This window comes from Triticum aestivum, chromosome 4D, assembly GCF_018294505.1.
Source record: "Triticum aestivum cultivar Chinese Spring chromosome 4D, IWGSC CS RefSeq v2.1, whole genome shotgun sequence".
Taxonomy (NCBI): domain Eukaryota; kingdom Viridiplantae; phylum Streptophyta; class Magnoliopsida; order Poales; family Poaceae; genus Triticum; species Triticum aestivum.
In genome coordinates, this window is record NC_057805.1 from 494,022,360 (window position 1) to 494,037,273 (window position 14,914).

Below are 14,914 nucleotides of genomic sequence, written 5' to 3' on the forward strand. Positions count from 1 at the left end.
AGCAATCCACGGGCCGGTCATTCACTCTTCATCATTGTTGGCGCTTGCTCTGGGATAGTGAGAAGTAGAGGGTGAGGGACAATGAAGCTCCCCCAAAGAGAGGTGCCTTCGTCAAATTGGAAGATGAGAATGATGATAATGATGATGCACCAAGAGTATGAAGAAACAAGGGCAAACTATATGAAAACAAGAAGGAGAAAGCAAGAGTGAAGAGGACGGTCGAGGAAATCACTTTGAGAGATCAAATTGTGGGATGGCGAAGATGAAAGAGACCATGTTACCGAAATATTCGGATGCTAAAGTGGCCATGCCCAAGAAGAAAGAGAAGCACAAGGAGGAGAAGTGGGAGAAGAGGTGTGCCTTCACGGAGCGCAAAATCTCCCAAGAGGAGCAATAGAGGAAGGACGAGAAGACCGCTAAGGAGGACTGGTTCATGATGATGAATCCGGAGGGCATGGATGCAATGACAATAGAATTTTTGGAAAAATAATGGAGATCATGTGCCAGAGAAAGACGGAGCTTCAAAATCTTATGGCCAGTAGTGGTGTTGGGTTTGGAGGTGGTGGAGGGTTTGTCATTGGGGGTGGTGGTGGGTTTGGCAATGGTGGTGGAGGTGGCGTTCATGCTTCGGCAAACCATGTGGATGGTGCTGGTGGTGCTCATTCTCCTGTCCAAGTTCATGAAGATGGTGGTGCTCATTCTCCGGCCCAAGTTCATGAAGATGGTGATGCTCACTCTTCGGTCAGTGTGGATGATGGCGATGGAGGTGCTAGGGCCGGTGGTGGCGGCGACGGTCTTCGCGATAATGAGGATATTGCTTTATTTATGGCCAATGGTCATTTGAGCATCTTTTGTTTTGCTTGATCGCGCATTTGTAAGGCTAAACTTGCTACCTTGTATGTTGCCCATGATTTTGGATGTGATAAACTAGTATGATGATGAACTAGCGATGTATATATATAATAAATTTCGTGTATTCATATGTAAGCACTTGTCAATATTTATCCTATGATTTATTTTGCAGTACCGTGAGCCCTCTAGCGCGGAACATATCCCGTAAACATGTCCCTCAAAACATTTGCAGGACGGGTTTACGGGATCTGTTCTGTCGGAGGGTTCACGGTACCATAAATAGTCGACGAGAGGAGAGCGTATGGGGTTGGCAGGTGCAGTTGGCCTGCTTAAATAGTTGGGGTAGGCAGACCAACACCACTTCAATGTGGCGTAGCATGCGGGAGTAGGTTTCTAGGTCATCGCATCGGTGTGAATGCTGGCGCGGTCAACCCTCCGGTCACGTCTGTCTACCCAACATCAATGCGGGTAGACGGTGCTCTGAGCGGCATAAATGCGCGACGAGGTTTCTGGAGCGTAAGGTGTAGGAAGGTTTTGGGTGGGCCTGTGTTGTCGGACTCAAACTTGACATGAGTCCGGACACCCGCAAACGTCCCCTGACTTTGATGCTAGTTTGTGGGATTTCAAACGTCCAGGTATGTCTGCTAACGTTTAAGGGACGACGTTGGATAACAAAATACGTTCAGACAGACCTAGTTCAGACGTTTAGGGGAGATTTGGTGATTAGTGTTGGAGTTTTCCTAAGATTGTAGAAAGTAAATCCAGTAGTACTTGAAAGATGTGTTGTACTACAAGGAAGGAGGGATATGATCGTTATACTCTGCAATTGTCCCATCGAGAGGGGGTGGACCCGACTGAAGGAGAAATTGCGCAAACACTAAGGGCGTGTTTGGTTGCCGTAGGTTACAGTGGCTGCATTGTATAGCCTTCTCAACTCAGCCTGGCTATGCAAATGCAGCCTCAAACGCACCATGTGCAAGTTGTTTGGTTGCCTGCATGCCCTCTTGCCTGCATGGGCTGAACCACACTGCCTGGTGTTTGGTTGCCTGCATGTTAGTGGACAAACCCAAGGTATGGTGTTTGGTTGTATGCAACACCTGGTGTGTGGTAACCTCTTTGGTTAGTTGGTGAGGTTACCATCACACTTCGGCACAACCATGTAGCACACATCATAAGCAGCGCATAGCATAAACAGAGCATCAACTACTTAACAACATAGTTCAGATAACATAGTACCACACATCATAACGATAGTTCAAACAGTTCAACGCATAAACCATAAAGCAGACTCGATAGTACTTAGGAAGGAGGTGCCCCGGCCCTAGTCCCTGGCGGCGAAGGCTTCGTTGTGCTTCCCGCACTTGTTGACCGCCTCAATGCCATCATCGTCGAAGATGATGACCTTGAGGGTGTCGGGAGTCAGGAGCTTGAACGCACCATGTAGTCGATCTTGATCCGATGAACGGCGGCGTAGGTGGCCCAACCCCGATCCAGGGTCACCCTACCGTTCATCAGCTTCACTGTCACCCTCCAGGAGCAGCCGATGTTGTTCCTCAGCTTGAACTCCGTTGGCACCGCGACGAAGTGCTTGGTGAAGTCCAGGGGCATGGGGATGCACTCAAGCTTCGGTGCAAGGATGACCTTGCAGAAGTGATTTGGGACACCCTCCTCATGGTAGTGGCCGTAGTTGTGGCGCTTGCTGCTGGGGGGATCCTCCATGCGCTCGTCGTCGCCAACCGTTGGCGTCTTCGGTTCTTCCTCGGCGGTGGGCGGCAGCACCACCTCGGGCATTGGATGAACCGACTGCTTGCCCTTGTTGTCAACGGCCGGGAGTACCTCCGTGCCCATCTCATTGCTCTCCTCGATCTGCACACAATTCATGGAGTCAGGCACAACACCGAGTTCATGGCTTATTGAAGAGCATTTAGTTAAAACGGCATGATTGTCACTCTTCCTCCTCCTCTCCATCGCGCCTATATTTACTCACTCTGACCACCACTACTTTACCCACCCCCTCTCTTCTCTCACTATTAACCTTCCTCCTCTCCATCGCCATGAGCTCCAGCTCCAATGCCAACCCCTTCCCTTGGGGTATTGGCTGGAGGGCCTTCTTCCTCGGGTGGTCGGCTGGTGACCGCACCAAGTTCGAGAACACCATGGAGGTGTGCTCGAACTTCGACTCCATGCCTGACATGCAGAAGGAATCTGATGCAGTGCTCATGAGGGCCACTGCACAAGAGTTGAAGATGCTGATTCCTAACCCAGCGAAGGGCGCGATGGCAGTCGACATCATTCGCTGGGCCATGAATCAGGCCATCTCCGACGATGCTAAACAGAGGAAGAGGTGGTCCAAGTACAAGAACTACTGGGCTCCTAATGACTGCCGTGCCACAGTTTACTGGGAGACGACAATCGTGCCGCCGGTGGACATTGGTGGGGAGCCTAAGGAGGAGGAAGAACCGGTGCAGATGCCAGTGAGGGCCCCAGAGCCAGGCCGTCCTACGTGGCAAATCGACCTCGACTCCGGCGAGGACGACGACAACCCGCCGCCCCGCACGGCGATGGACAAGAAGATGAAGGCCAGCCACTCGACCTGCCGCTCCGCACGCCTCAACGGCCGCCGCGGCTAGCCAGTGTCTGTTGTGTACCCCCAATCCCCCAATCCCCCTTCTACTCCATCCACATCTACCTCTATTCGGATCTTGCATGAACTAGTATGAACTGCCATGCTTATCTACCTCTATTCCCCATTCCCCTCTCCGCCGTGGATCGAATCTACCTCCGGATAAAACACGAAAAAGAAGTGCATGACGAACAGAAAAATGCTTACCGCCATTGCCGTGGGCCAAGTGATGATCCGCTTGCCGGCGATGGAGTCCGGTGGTCTTCTTGCTCTCCTCCGATCCGCCGCCGCCGGTGAGAGTTGGGAGAGTGGGGAGAGGGAGCGGTGAGGGGCGGTGAGGCTAATAACTGCCGGCGCTTCGGGAAGCAACGCGGCTTCTCGAGCGTGGCCGTGCGCGTGCAGCCGCCGCTGCCCACGTACACCGCTCGGGCCTGGCCCTGGAGAAACTGCCGATTCGAGCGTTTCCAGGGAACCAGACCCATGAGTGCTTTAAACATCGTGCCATGCAGGCCCAACAGTAAAAGCAGGCAACCAATCAGCCAATTTGCGTCCCGCGCGAGCCAAGCCGGGCCTCATGGAGGCAACCAAACACGCCCTAAAGTCGCAGCCTGCAAAACGGTAGTTCCTCTGTAGTGATCTAAAATGTCTTACACTCCCTTCATTCTTAATGGAGGGAGTATACATAGGTAGTGCTAGGGCAGTACATACATAGCACTACGAGAGAATAAGGTCCAACTGAATAAGAAGACCTTGTTGTGACCGTAGGCTTTTATATACTCGGTCGCGCCTTGTGGAAGCGAAGCATATATAGGTACGTCTACAGGCAAGAGACGAGCCCCATCCCACGGCCTCTCCCCATCTCAAAGTCGACATCCTCTTCTTCCCCCCTTCCCCCCTTTCCCTCTTGTCCATCAGCAAGCGAGGGCCTGCAGGCGCCATGAACGGTAACGCCGGAGACGGCGGAGGGCACGAGAGCGGCGGAAGCAACCACGACGACATGCGGAAGCCGCTGCTGGTGAACACAGGGAGCTGGTACAGGATGGGGTCGAGCCTCACCGCATCATCGTCCATGGCCATCATGGGCGAGTCCCACGTCCGCCTTGCTCTGCACGCTCATCGTGGCGCTCGGCCCCATCCAGTTCGGCTTCACCGGCGGCTTCTCATCGCCGACGCAGGACGCCATCACCCGCGACCTCAGCCTCTCCATCTCCGAGGTCACCACCATCCTCTTCCATAGCCCGTCTTTGTTTACTGTGTTACCTCTGTTGCGGCCGCCTCGCTGGCTTGGCTTGGCCCAGGATCTCAGTCACTGACGAGGCTGTGGCTGTGCATGGCGTGCCGCAGTTCTCGGTGTTCGGCTCGCTCTCCAACATCGGCGCCATGGTCGGGGCAATCGTCAGCGGCCAGATGGTGGAGCACGTTGGCCACAAAGGGGTGAGATTTCCCCCCCTTAGCCTGCTGCTTGTCTTCCTCTACCATGCCATTGCGAGGTCGACCGGTTTGTTACCTGTTGTACTTAAGAAGGGTCAATGTCAGTCCTTTTGCTGATCGATAGTCCCATCGCATCCAACAAATTAAATAGCAATGCAATCTTCTAGGCAATCCATCTATTTTTACCATTTAAAGCAAATAAAACAGAAGCAAATATATATGATTTTATCATTCTAAACTTAATTATGTTATTATCAACACAAATGAATCAGACAGCCAACCATCACATATCTCATGTAATAGTAGATGGACGCGGTCCAAGACGATACTCCCTCCATTCCGAAATATGTCATGGTTTTACTTCGAGACTTTCTTCTTCTCGCATCACAGTCGACCACCTGCTTCGCTAGAAAAAGAAGTGTGGCATCCATGGGCAACACGTACTGCTGCAGCATGTTACCAACTACCCAGCCTACAATTGATCCTACACAGTGTGTTGCAATAGTAGGTGGATCGGTTGGTGCAGCGTCAATGAATTATTGCTCAGCCCCGCAAAACCAAAAATGAATTATTGTTGAGGCTGTTTATATGGACCATGAAAACTGTGGGTCCACAGGTTGCTTGCCGGGAGACCACGGTGTACCACAATATAGAGACGGGCCGGGGGACATGGGCCAATGGACCACCGCTGGCGGCCGATTTGGGTGTTTTGACCATTTTACGAAAGTTTAGCGAGATCTGACCTTAGTTTGATTTTTTTTTTGAGATCTGATCCTTTTCCTACCGTCAGGGTCGATGGCGGTAGGATATACCAGTCTACCAACGAGGCCCTTGGCAATAGGGGTGCATGCCCTACCGCAATAATTTTGAAGTATCAAATAAAGTGCGTGTACTACCGAACACCTCGACGGTAGGGGTACACAAGCTACCGCCAGCCTGTTTGGTGGTAGGGTAGCACTGCGCTGACGTGGATAAGTTCCTAGCGCCGGACACCTCGGCGGTAGGGGTACACAGGCTACCATCAGCCTGTTTGGTTATAGGGTATCACTGCACTGGCGTGGATAAATTGCCTACCACCATGCGCCTTGGCGGTAGGAAAAATGTCAGATCCCGAAAAAATTTCAAACCAGGGTTAGATCCCGCTAAACTTTCGCAAAAGGGTCAAAACACCAAATTTGGCCACCGCTGGCGGAGTTGCACTGCAGCACGGAGAGGAGAGAGAGACAGAGAGAGAGGGGGGAAGCCTATATCGTCATAATGAGCCACTGCAACAACATCAATAGTGAAGTGGGTGAAGGAAAAGTATATAGTTAGGCTGATCGTAATGCTTAAATTTAATTCTTGGTAAACAATTTCACATAATATTGATGGAAACATAAACAGTATGATACAGTGAGTTGAATAGGAAGAAACTACTCTCTCCGTTTCAAAATGAACCAAAACCACGACACTTATTTTGAAATGGGGGGAGTACTAGAGAAACGGCTATTGGTCTTTGTATTATCTATAGAGAGTGAAAAGCAAGCGATAGAAAAGATAGTCCGCGCGTCGTCCGGACGGGCGGCACGAGCAGCTTTCGATCCAATCTCTCCATGACCTCCCCACCTCTCCCGCTTCCCTTGCCGCCATCAGACGACATTGCCGGGCAAAGCCCGTGCGTCTGACGGCAGCAACGGGGCTCCAGGCGACGGCTTTGATGCAAGGCGCGCGCGAGGGCGAATGACGAATCAGCAACGATCTTCATGTAGTGGCGGGCAGCTCAAGCGATCTCCGTGCAGCGACTGGGCGGCGTTCTAGACGCGGCATGGTCACGCCTTGGCAATGGTCTGAGTGCAGATGACCATCTATCCTCCATGTTCGTTTCGTGGGGGCTCAACAGCCTGTGTAGTTAAGGTCCTACAGGTTTGGAGTCTGGTGCACTGCTACTCTAGCTATCCAAGCGTTGAGCACAATGGCGTTGGTGATAAGGGTCGTCCACCTTCTCTGATGCACTGTGTCCTATGGAGACCTCCCCGGCAGATCACAAGGTGACGGGTGGTCGGTGGTGGCGCCTCAGGTCTCAGGTTGGCATGCCGATGCTTGGTGCTTGACCACTAGGTAGTTCGTCCAATCACGAAGCACACTTGTAGCAGCTGGGAATGCGGAAAGTGGTGGCGATAACACATGATGACATTGATTTGGTGGTGCTTCTCAAGTACCCGGTCTCGAGTTCCGGGGTGAAAACCTATGGTCTGACCTGAACCCGGCAATGGCGATATTTTTGCCTCGTTACCTTATTGAGGGCATTGTTCATATGTACTCAGACTTGTTTCTTGAGGGTGAAAACCTAGAGCCTGGCCTTTAATGGTTGGATCTAGTGATGACGATGTTTGAGCGTTGTTTCCTTCCTGAAGGCGTTGCTGTTGAAGAATCTTTCTCATTGTCCTTGTAGTGTCAAGAGATGGTTGATGCGGATATGGTCATTGTCGTAGATTATCGACCGTTGTTTTGATCGTTTTAGACTTTTCTTTTTGGCTTAGGCATAGATTGGATCTTGTATGACTTCGCTTTTGTCCAGCTTAGTTTTTCTTTTGTGTGTGTGCGTTAGTGTGGCTGTGTGCATCCTAGTTATGCAGAGGCCGGGTGTGTGCTCATTGTGTTTGTATCACTTTGATGCTTCACTTTGAGTCAATAAAATCCACTATTTATCGAAAAGAAAAGATAGTCCCACAAATTTTCAGTTTTCATAAGACATACCGTTCTGACCGAATCTAAAGTTGCACCGTAGCCGAAGGAGGCGGCCGGGGGGGGGGGGGGAGATAGGGTACATAATCCTAAAAAACGCTCCTCCCTGCTCCTGAGATGGGCCGCACGCGCGTGTCACAGGAGAACCCTAGGCACCACCGTCATTGGGAGCTTCCTTCCTCTCCTTGCTCCTCCCTCGTCGCCGCTGATCATTTCAGATTTTTCTTTTCGGCTTAGGCATAGATTGGGTCTTGTATGACTTTGCTTTTTGCCAGCGTAGTTTTTCTTTTGTGTGTGTGCATTAGTGTTGGTTGTGTGCATCCTAGTTATGTAGAGGCCTGGTGTGTGCTCATTGTGTTTGTTTCCCTTTGATGCTTCATTTCGAGTCAATAAAATCCACCCTTTATCGAAAAGAAAAGATGTAGTCCCACCAATTTTCAGTTTTCATAAGACATACCGTTCCAACCAAATCTAAAGTTGCATCGCAGCCGAAGGGGGGGGGGAGGAGAGATAGAGTACATAATCCTAAAAAACACTGCTCCATGCTCCTCAGACGGGCCCCGCGCGCGCGTCACAGGAGAACCCTAGGCGCCACCATCGTCGGGAGCTTCCTTCCTCTCCTTGCTCCTCCCTCGTCGCCGCCGGTGGTGGCGAGGCTTTCTTGGCTCCTCGCATGGGTGCCATGGTGCGGGGCACAATGGCCTTGCTGGGATGCGACGCTGGCGAGGGGCACCGCAGCGCGGCGGCATGCCGGTACTCGGCAACGGTGTCATGGTGGCGGTGTGTCGCAGATCTGGCGGTAGGGCTATGGTAGGCGGTGCATGGTTCCGACGGATCTCTCCGTTCTCCTGGCACCGAGCCGGTGGCGCGCAGGGCTGGACGGTTGTCGGTTGCGGGCTGAGCTTGCCGCATGCGCGACGACGATGTCTTTCTCCTAGGGCTCGCGCTTGGGTGGGCCAAATTTGGACCCGAGGCAGGTCGGTGCGGTTGCACCGGGTAGGTGAGATTGGGTTTGATCCGAGTAGTTCCCACGAGCTGAGATCCCTCTTCTCGCGGGTGCGGTGGTAGGTGGTGGTCGGGACCCCATTACTCTATCGGGCAGATCGGTGTCGAAGACCTCAGACATGGCGTTGTGTGAGCCTGCTCGACGAGGGTCGTCGGTAGCCATGGGGTTGTATCTCCCTAGTCCACCGGGACTGGCTGGAGACGTAGGCTTCAGTGCCTCCTACTGCGGAAACGTTGAACCAGACTCCATGGCTGATGTCAGGCTAGGAGTGAAAGAAGACACCTTTTACTCCTACCGTAGTGGGATCTATGCATACGTCTATCTGGTTAAGTTGTTCAGAAAAGAAGATCAACAGGATGTCAGTATTGTGGGGACAAGTTGACAATCCCACTGTGAAGTTTATTTGTTGTCATAAGATGATAAGAATCTTGCACTAGTTAAAATACTTAGTCTTGATCTGTGAGTTATGTGATAACAGGTGCCCGTTTACATAGCAGAGATTTCTCCTCAGAACAAGAGGGGCACTCTAGGCTCTGTGAACCCGGTAGGCCTATCCTCCCAAGCATCTTGTTTTCTTGTCAAGCAACGACCTATTAGCTTTGTTTATATGCTGGGCTCATTATGCGATTGTTCATTCCACAGTTGTCTATAACAATTGGGACGGTGTTGGCCTATGTGGTCGGCATGCTTGTTACTTGGAGGATGCTTGCGATGATAGGTAACATGACAAAGTGTTGATGCGTTATTCAACTGTGTTGTTTTCACTGTCAGTTTTCACTTAACCTCTGATATTTGAGTTCAAAAGATCAGTAACAGTAAATGCCATGTCAAAAAATATGACTAGAATGGCAAATATTTCCATTTAAGCTTTTGAAGGAAAATTTACCGTGTCAGTAATCTATGCTGATCTCGCTAGTACGTTATGGGCTTAAGCGAATGTGGACGCGTCTAGTGTCTGAACCTCTGACTATTTCTGATTCAAATCTCTGGGTTGTGATTCTTCTAGGAACCTTGCCATGCACAATATTGATACCTGGCCTATTCTTCATTCCAGAATCTCCAAGATGGCTGGTTTGTATACGCAAATGTATACAAAGTGCTGCATCATTCTGAAATTTTATTAACCACTCTTGTGCATCAATCTCTAGGCAAAGATGAACAAGATGCATGATTTTGAAGCCTCTCTACAAGTTTTGAGAGGATCTGAGACCGATATAACCTCAGAAGTGAATGTTATAAAGGCAAGCACCTTCCCTTTTTTTTCTTCAAGACTGACTAACTACAAATATATCTATGTGACGTACTTTCAGCTAGCCACCAATGTTTGCTTTAACATTCTGCACATGATGCAGACAGCGGTAGCATCAGCAAACAAAAGGACGGCAATCCGTTTCCAAGAGTTAAACCAAAAGAAATTCCGCATGCCCCTGATAGTAACTTCCCTGACATGCTGGTTTATTTCATACCAAAATTCATAATTACATTTTGTAATCGTGATTGTGGTACAACTTGGCAGCTAGGAATTGGCCTGCTTGTACTACAACAACTAAGTGGGATCAATGCTATACTTTTTTATGCAGGTAGCATCTTCAAAACTGCAGGCAAGTTGTACAATTTGGCTTATTCGATTTCCTTCAGTGCATTACTATAGTGTTATATTATAGTCGATTTCAGCTTCTATATTCAACATGAAAAGCTCTTCAGGTCTTACAAACAGCAATTTGGCCGCATGTGGAGTTGGAGCTATTGCGGTGTGTAACTTGATAGATCTTTCTTGTCTCTTAGTAGTTCACGTTAAGGTGCTAACATCATTTATCACCAGCTTCTTGCCACTGGAGTTACAACCTGGTTACTAGACAGAGCTGGCCGACGGATCCTACTTATTGTAACTTCCTCCTCTCTTTGAAACCAGTTTGTTACTGTAGTTGTCTATAACTATAATTTAGCTCTCACTTCAACTTCCAGATCTCTTCTGCCGGAATGACCGTAAGTCTTCTTGCAATTGCCGTCATATTTTTTCTCAAGGTATGTTCAGGTATATTTAGTATAGGGTACCGGCATAAATAAAATATAGAATACATACACCACACCCTTATAGTAGTCTATTACGTGGATCAGGGATTTTATTTTTTGATTGGTGATATTATCTCTGGGTCTATTCTGCCGAATATTTCTCTTATATTATTATGATTTATTTTTTCCAGGACAATGTTCCACAAGATTCTGACATGTATTATATATTAAGCATGGTCTCCTTGTTTGCTATCTTGGTATGTCGATCCGCAAACTAGATTGTTTGGTCTGAATATTTACATGGCAAATCCATGAGTTGCTCCCAAAATACTAACCTGACATTTGTTCAGGCTTGTGTAATCACCTACTCCTTCGGTATGGGCGCCATTCCATGGGTCATAATGTCTGAGGTAATATAGTGAATCCACATACTGTATATAGCACCATAGCTCATAAGTAATGTGGTTTAGGCATGTCACAGGAGCATTCACATAACCATACCTCTGTACTTGCTATGTGTCTGTAGATCCTGCCGGTTAGCATCAAGAGCCTGGCGGGAAGCTTCGCGACGCTCGCCAACTGGCTAACCTCCTTTGGGATGACAATGACAGCAAACTTGCTGCTCAGCTGGAGTGCTGGAGGTTCACACTATATTCCACCCTTCCCTCGAGTAGGATTATGGACCTAACAGAGATCATTTCTGCTTGTTTACGATCTCAAACAGGTACCTTTGTGTGCTACATGCTCGTGAGCGCTTTCACGCTTGTGTTCATCATCCTCTGGGTTCCGGAGACCAAGGGAAGAACTCTCGAGGAGATACAATGGTCATTCCGCTGAGCTCGGTAGATTTTCATCGTAAGTTGGAATTTTTCTTTGAGTTGGGCATCATCCACATTTTACAAGTCCGATTGCTCATATACAACGTTATTGTCTGTATATTCCTGTACATCATTGTTTCAGTTGACTTTGTATAGAGGGCATGTGATTGTTGTGCTTTGTTATGTTTATCTGGGTTCCATAAAACGATGTTTATTTTTGGGTCTATTGGACTTGTTGGCTGTGTGCATCTCTCTATGCAGAGGCCGGGCATTCTTCCGATGCGGTTGTATCACCTCAATTTATCTGGGTTCTGTGTCTGTGTAGCTGGTGCTTCCTCTCTGTTAGCAAGGTGTTGCCCGCCAAGTCTAAGGGTTTGTAGCAAGCAATGATTTTTCTTCAAATTGGATGACCTTAATCTTTGTCAAACCAGTAGGAGCTTTGGACTACAACCAATGATAAGTACCTTCACGACATCTTGCATTGTGCGAGGGCGTGAGGAGAATAGGGTGAGTCATTAGGACGCTTGGGGAGCATTGTGCCTCCACAACCCTCCAACGGAGACGTGTCTCCCCCAAAGGAGGGAACTTCGAAAACACATCTTTGTCTCCATTGACGCCACTTGCGATTATTTCGGTCCTTTACTTGTGCTAGTTTATATATTGTGTTTTACTCTTGCTTGCACTTGTTGTTAGAAGGGAGAGAGAGATTTGGTGGAATAGTTTGTTGTATTGCTTGAGCCTCGTGGGCATATATATAGGAGTACAATGATCAACTTGGAGTACAAGACAAGCCAGAACAAATCCTAGTCTATCTCGTCTTTCCTAATAATCAATATATTCAACATCCCCCCGCAGTCACAACGGCAACGACGCAGATGGCGAGACTGGAGAAGAATCCGAAGGCAAGCCCACAAACACCCCCCCACAGTCGTAACGGTCGATGCATCGCGGAAGTCGTGGCTGGAGTGGAAACCAACAAGATTGCTCAAGCAAGGCGGTAGCCCTTTGTGCCGTTTGTCTAAGTAGCCGAGAGCGTAGGTGGTGTAGCCGTGTGAAGAACGCCGTGGTCGATGTCGAATCGGGGTAGCCGGTGTCGAGGGAGTCGCCGTGGAGCCGCGGGCGCAAGGAGGCGCCGAGTTAGTATCGACGCAGTGGTGTCGAAGTAGTGGTGCGCGGGGAGGAAGACGGTGTTGACGACGCGTCGCGGCGGGTTTGCCAAGCCCCGGGACACATCGTGGACGAAGGCACGCATCGGTATTGCCAGCACCAGGCATGCATAGACGAACGAAGACGAAGTTGATGAAGCGCCGACTAGGCTTGCCAGGCCCGAGGACACCTCGTGGATGAAGGCACGCATCAGTGTTGCCAGCACTGGGCATGCATAGACTGGGACCTACACGAGCTGTACGCCATGTCGGAGAAGTCAAAGAGGCCAGCAGAGAAGGACTCGACGACGTTTGCGGCGCCAATCGACGCGGGGCCGATGTCGCCCGCGGTTGTCGTAGTAGACGAAGTGGTCGGGGTAGATGACGGTGACGCTGGCGACGGGCTAGTGCTGGACGAAGACGAAGGAGGTGGACGGGCAGCGGCGGCGGCTATGGGGGTAGCAGCAGCGGCGACCGAAGAAGAGCGACAGCGGCGACCTGACGGCAGCGGCGACTAGGTTAGGAGCGCGGCGGCGGTGCTCGAAGGGGGCGAAGAACCCGACAATGTGATGAAGACCGGTGCGAACGATGGCGTTCCCGCGCCGAGGAAGACGTCACGACGCATACCATGGGCGGTCGACGCGTGGTGACGGCAGAGGGGACCGCGGGCCACGGCGCTACGTCCCGAAGGGGCGACACAGCGGCGGCAGGCAGGTTTGGGCGACGGCGGAAGACCTCGGGGCGGTTGCGGGGGCCGCGGGCCACGAAGCGACGGCCCGAAGGGGCGGCGCAGCGGTGGAATCCGGGGCGGTGCAACCGCGGGAACGGTCTCGGGACGGCGGCATGGACCATGTGCCACGCTCGCTATGCGATGGGGCGACGCAGCGGCGGCGCGAGGGTCGGTGCAGTCACAGGGACGACCTAGAGCGGTCGGCCTTGAGGTGGCGGTGGACCGCGGGACGCGACACTACGACCCGAAGGGGTGACGCGGGTCGGTGCAGCCAGTAGAAGAACCACGGGGCGGCGGCGTTGCGGCCCGACGGGGCGATGCAGCGGCAGCCCGTTGCTCGATCGGTGGAGGGGCGCACTGAACTCGGGACGGTCTCCACGGGGCCTGCGAAGGCGCGCACAACCAGCGGGCCAGGTCAGTCGGACGGCATAGATGAGGCGGATCGCGGTGGCGGGCGGGTGATCAATCCGATTGCGCGTGAGGTCGGGGATGTCGCTTGGTGGAGGCGGAGTCCGAGATGAAGCCGGCGACGATGGTCCGCGGGGCGGCCATACACGCGCGGCGTAGATCGGAGGGCGGGCTGGCGCGCGAACGACGGCTATGATGGGCCGCCGCATGGCGCGAGGCCTGCCGGGTCGATGTAATGCAGGTGTCCCGGTCGAAGAGGGTGGTGACGGCTGGCGTAGATCGACAAGGGGAGCGGTGCACGGACGACGGCTGTGAGGGGGCGCCTATCACGCGAGGCCGCCGGGTCGATGGAGAAGTCTGCCGGTCGCGCCGGTGTCGGAGTAGATGCGCTCGGGGATCGGCGGCGGCGGCAGATGACGCAAACCGATCAAGCTTAGATCAGAAAACCAAAAAGAAAACGCCGATCAAAGCGACCAATGAGAGAGAGAGAGAGAGAGAGAGAGAGAGAGAAAACCCGGAGCAAGGGCTCGGGAAAAAGACTCTCTAGGGTAGCTGGTAAACATGACCGGCGGACGAACCCTAGGTACGGGCGGCGCGGCCCCCAACGGCGGTAATGAAGGCCGACTGCCCCTGGGACGGCGCGCGGAGCGGAAGTGTCGGGGGGGGGGGGGCTAGGTTTGGATCGATTAGGCTGATACCATGTTAGAAGGGGAGAGAGATTTAGTGAAATAGTTTGTTGTATTGCTTCAGCCTCGTGAGCATATATATAGAAGTACAATGATCAACTTGAAGGACAAGACAAGTCAGAACAAATCCTAATATATCTCGTCTTTCCTAATAATCAATATACTCAACACTTGTTACTTGCTTAGTTTGTCAGATAGGAATTACCCCCTCTCTAGTTGACCATAGCGATCCTTTCACCGGGGCGTTCAACTGCTCGTGCTACCCGAGCACGCGCCGCCGCGAGAGCCCCATCCAACCACTCCTTCGCACAAATGGCTGGAATCTGATCGAGGCAAGGACCCTTCTCGTCTCGGAAGATAATTACCACAATCCGTGGCTACATCGTTCAAGTGCCCTAGTGGAGCCAAATCAAGAATCACAAATATTGAATCAAAACAAGACGAAACAAAATCAGATGGGGAAATACCTGGCACATGG

General features: G+C 51.4%; 1 pseudogene; it reads left to right on the forward strand.

The window, feature by feature from the left end:
* Window positions 1-4,311: 4,311 nt before the first annotated feature.
* LOC123098958 (sugar transporter ERD6-like 4) lies at window positions 4,312-11,645 on the forward strand (annotated as a pseudogene).
* The last annotated feature ends 3,269 nt before the right edge of the window (window positions 11,646-14,914 follow it).